Raw genomic sequence first — 6,000 nt, forward strand, 5'->3', positions numbered from 1 at the left:
AGTCCTTTGAAAACTAGTCGAATCCAAGAAACAAAAATACTATATGTACAACCAAATTTTAATACAATTAATACAAAAAAATACAATATGAAAATTTCGTTTGCCAAATCTCATAATAAATTCAATACAAAATCTTACGATGTACTAACAAAATATCATAATATAATTATTATAAATATTTATCGTAACTTTATCATTCCCAAATTCAACTTAATGACCCATTGGGCGACGAATAACCGGATCATGCTTTACTTTTTGGCGCCCCAAAGAATTTAAAATCGTGGGTCACATGTATTCCTTGTCGTGGGCCCTCCCTAAATTCTAAACCGTTATCAAATAGAAATTAGTTTTTAGAAAATAAAAATAATTTTTTTTCGTGTAGTTCGAAAGTTCAAACTTGGAATCTAATATTTAAGACCCTGATAAAACTTGCACAATTTAATTAGGATTTAGGAAAATTGATTATTCTAGTCTACTTCAAAGTCATAATTTTAAAAATGGTTTTCTTTATTATATAATTTGCATTATGTCTTATATAATTTAAAAATCTTAAAATACCATTTTTCTATAACCACACATGTTCCATTTTCATGATTCATTTATTTAATTATCTATTATTTCTTTTTAAGAGTTGATTTAACATTTGTTCTGTTTTATTTAATTTATAATATATTAAATTTTTAATACTACCTACTTATATCAATAAACATATTTTAATAAAATTATGAATTGTTAGTTTGAATTAGTGCATACGAAACCACCAAGATTATAATATTTTAATTACGATTGTTACTCATGCAAAATAATATAAACAAAATAACAATCACTATAGTTATGAAACGTAATAATGAGTGGGTCTCATGTGAGACCGTCTCACGGATACTAATATGTGAGACGGGTCAACCCTACCCATATTCACAATAAAAAGTAATACTCTTAGCATAAAAAATTATACTTTTTCATGGATGACCCAAATAAGAGATCCGTCTCACAAATTCGATCCGTGAGACCGTCTCACACAAGTTTTTGCCTGTAATAATTACATCAATGTGAGTTTACACAACATAAACAAAAAAATCCTATATTCTCGATTAAGTCTATGCCTTATTCCATGCTAACAGTTTATGAGTATGCACAACAAATGTTCAAAAAAATAAAATACATAAAAATGCAACCCGACAAAGAAATAGGATTGATGTGTTTCATACTTGAGATTAAGAAATTGATGACAAATAGGAATTAAAAGATAGATGATATCTTTGTAATTTGATATGATAAAATGATTATTTTGGTAAATTAATTTAACTGAAAGCTAAAATTGATTATAGTACTTATGTGAAGTCTATTTAAGAAAATCTCCCATTAATTTATATTAGTGCATTGATGTACCAATTGCGTGCTTATAAAAATGAAAGAAAAAAATCTAAGTAGGAATTGAACCAAGAGCTTAATATAATATTAAAAAACAAAGACTCTATCAACCGAGTTACATGTGACTTATTTTAAATTTTAACGCTTTATTAATATATATATATATATATATATATATATATATATATATATATATATATTAAATCAGACCATGACATTAAAAAATAGTTAGTATATATGTCTCAAAATTAATAATATAGTATAGATAATTGAAATTACTTGATTTGCACAACTTAAGTTTAAAGTCTGATTATTTTTTATAATAGAAAAATGTTCAAAATACTTTTGACGTGATTATAGAATTTATATTATGTATTTTGTGATATCATCTCACATGTTAATTTTTGTGAGATGAGTTAACTCGATATATATTTAAAATTTATAAAATAAAATGTACTTTTTTTTATGAATATGGCCATATTGGAGATCTATCTAACAAAACTGAATCGTGAGACAATCTCACATGTGTTTTTGTATAGAATTTAAACGATTTTGTAACCTTAAAATGAATACATAGATTTTTTTAAATATCTATACTATCTATACTTCTATACTATTTTATTAAATTCAAAACACTTAGAGTAATTAACTTTGGTGTCATGGTCTGTTTTAATAATTATATATATTAATAAAATGTTAAAACTTTAAGAGTGAGTCTCATGTGAGACCGTCTCACGGATCATAATCTGTGAGACGGGTCAAAAATACCCATATTCACAATAAAAAATAGTACTCTTAGCATAAAAAGTAATACTCTTTTATGGGTGACCCAAATAAGAGATCCGTCTCACAAATAATACCCGTGAGACCGTCTCACATAAGTTTTTGCCAAACTTTAATGCAAACTATATATAATTTAGTGGATAAAGTCATTGTTTTTTGGGGTTTAAGTTATATGTTCAATTCTTACCGAGTTTATTTTTTTATAATTTTATTTTTTCGATATATTTTTAAATTTATATATCAAAATTATAGTGTAGTCTATCGTTATTTCTTATAATTATATTTTGATCTTCATTTAAATGTAAATCAAAAGAATTATAAAAAATATTATACGCGTGCATCAGTTCGCTAATATATATTAAGAATTGGAAAAGGAAAGTAAACTTTGTCAAATAAATTTGATATTTAATTATACAAAATAAATTGTGTTAGACCGTCTTATATGTCAATTTGTAAGACGAATCTCCTACTAGACTCATATAAACAATCATTTCTATTTATTTATTTTATAAATAAATATTGTATAATATATGATAATTTTTTAATGTATACTAATAATTTTTTATGGTAAAAATTTATTGTCCGTTGTAGACTAAAAGTGGGCCAATTCTATCCTACTCCGGAAGATTTACTCCCCTTTGCTATTTTTTTTCTTACACTTGTTTTTTTTTTTAATTATTATTATTACACTTCACACTACTTTAACCAAAATCAACCGAATTAATCATTAAACTAATTTCGTTTCATGTATATTAAATGTGTTATATCATTATATTATTATTATTATTATTATTATTCTCAAATTTTAAAACTTAATATTTTATATTTAAAAATTACGTGAAATTTTTATTTTATAGTAAAACTTTTACGTTTGAGGTCTGAGATTTTCATTTCTATTATTCTTATTTTTGTGGTAGAATCATATAAAATATAAAAAATCAATATTTTAAAATGTAATTATTATAAGAAATTATATGTTCTACCCATTTATAAAAGCTAATAAAATTATTGTAGCTATTTTTAAATGCTATACATGTATATATTATTTATTGACAGGGAGTAAATCTCCCGGAGTAGGATAGAATTGGCCCTAAAAGTGACAGATTTTCCGGACCATATCTACCAACTATCGATTCATTTCCTTTTTCTCCTTCTTTCGTTTGTTTTCCTACTTTGCCCAAATTATTACTTTTAATAATACGGTCCCTTTCTCAATTGTTGGTGGTCCCTTGTTAAAAATCCTTCCTATCACGTGATCCCCCCCCCCCCCCCCCCCCCCCCCCCCACTGTTTTGATAAAGAATCCAAATTTAGTCTTTGGCACGCATCATGTGAATTATAAAAATATAGATAAATGAGAGCATAATTATAATTTTAAATAGCTTTCACCAAATACATTAAAAGTTAATATGTATAATAGCTTCGACTTTAATTAAATAATAAGTAATAAGTCTCTTGTAAGAAAACGATTGTGAGACGAGTCAACCTCTGTTAATATTTACAATAATGAGAAATAATTTTGACATAAAAAGTAATATTTTTTCATAAATGACTCAAATAAAATATTTTCTCACAAAATTGACTTCTGAGACAGTTTCACAATTTTTTTAATAAGATACTCTATTAAATTCTTGAATATGTTTAAATTTTTTTTATTACTCGGACTTCTACAACTATCTTTTCCCAATGTCCCACAAATCTCTGCAAGAAGAAGTTATGTGCTATGATAATGTCCAGGCATGCGTAGTTAGTAGTAGCGCACGTGAAATGATTCATTCGTATATGTTTTCAAAAACTATTTTATAAGTTAATTAATTTTATGATAGTACGAAAACACTAGTTTTGTTCGACCATACTTTTGAGAGTTATGCTTTTTTATCCATGGTTCACATGAAAAACATATGTGATCTTTTTATAATATATTAGATTTTCATATGAATTGAGTATATATATATTACAAGTTACATTAAAAAAATTAAAAGAGTCGGGCATGGCGAGAGAGTATTTTAAGATTATGCAATCAATTTTAAAGAACGTGACTCACTACTACTATTCATCCACCCTTCGGTTATTTTTATTTATTTATTTATTTTTCTGTCGGGTAAGCATAACTTTAAATATTTAGTGTTTTATTATTATTTATGATAAAGTTGAATTTAATAATGAAGTTTGCCTTTGGGTTTGGATCAATTTCTCCGATCCGAGTTCCATTAAAGTCGATGATTATTCGTAAATTTATCCTTGATTGAAAAATCATACGAACAAATGTCTGCCAACAAAAGTAAATGTACATGGAAATCGGTCGATATTATTATTAAATTTGTACTTTCATTGATTGGATTTTAACTACATCCATTTCGCCACTAATTGCTTTAAATTAAATATATAATTTCTACTTTATTATATAAATGTATACCTGTAAAGATTTAAGGTAACTTTTAATTTTAATTTAACAAATATGGTTATCCTTGTAATAAAATAACTGCTTCAAGCTTTATTCAACGAGCCGATCTGAAATAAATCAAATAATGTTTTCAGTACGCACACGAAAATTATGCAAGATTTATATATATTTTTGAACATGAAGATATGTTTAATTTTTATTCCTATTAATAATATCATTTTTTTAAAAAAATATTCGTATTATTATTTGGTATTGATATTGTGCGAGTATTTTAAATAATATAGTATGACAATAAATTAGAAATGAATAATAAATGTAGTTAGTTTTGAAATTAATCAGAATTGAATTAAAACAATAATTGTATGCAAGAGTATTAAAATTGATGGAAATGCATTTTTCTGCAAGAAACTCGAAACAAGATGAAATTGCATTTTTGTTCATTTTTCATAAACAAAATTTTCTTGGAAAAAGGAAACATTTTCCCCAAAGCATCATTCGACCACTCTTATTTTTAAGGAAAAAAAACATAATAAAATTCAAATTCAAAAATCAAACAAGAAAAATTACACCAACATTTTAATACCTATACACTTTTCCGGATAATAGATATCAAGAATAAGTCTCTTGTGAGACAGTTTAATGAATATTTATTTATGAGACGGATCAACACTACCGATATTCACAACAGAAATTAATATCCTTAGTATAAAAGTAATATTTTTTCATGGATGACCTAAATAAAATATTTGTATCATAAAATACGACTCGTGAGACCGTCTCACATAATTTTTTGCTAGATATCAATATTATTTAGACATATTATATTTAGTGGTCAATGGGGTGTAATTGTTATTCCCTCATTCAATTTGTTTATATGATAGACATATACATAGGATTTCATACAAAAAAAAAAGGAATTAAATGAAATTTTGATGATAGCCGCGTGTCTTAACTCAATAACTCTTTAAATGTGGAGTATGCCTCTTGTAAAACAGATGAATCATATCTATATTTATAAATAGAAAAGTTGTCTCTCAAAATTAACTCATACTCGGAGTACGATGACAATGGGTACAAGTAGAATGTATATTCGACTTGTCCGAATATGTTTGGATCAGGCTTTATAGTCTATACTATCTGTATTATTATATTATTAAGTGTGAGACCCTTAAAATAACTATCTTAGAGGACACCAAAATATTTAATTCCACAATTACCTTTCTTACCCTATCCCTTCTTATTTTACATAAAAAAATCTAAATAAAATTTAATTTTAAATCGAACAACTTTTTAAAATTATAAATAATTTCGTGTTAATTATTTAATATTATTTTTTTAAATTAAAAATAGTAATAATATATGTAATGTGTGTATCTTTTGCTGGTATTAAATGAGTTTGGATCCGCAATGGATAAAAAAAAATGGTGAATTAAAATAAAAAAA

This window comes from Primulina eburnea, chromosome 14 (assembly GCF_022965805.1).
Source record: "Primulina eburnea isolate SZY01 chromosome 14, ASM2296580v1, whole genome shotgun sequence".
In the NCBI taxonomy this organism is placed as follows: Eukaryota; Viridiplantae; Streptophyta; class Magnoliopsida; order Lamiales; family Gesneriaceae; genus Primulina; species Primulina eburnea.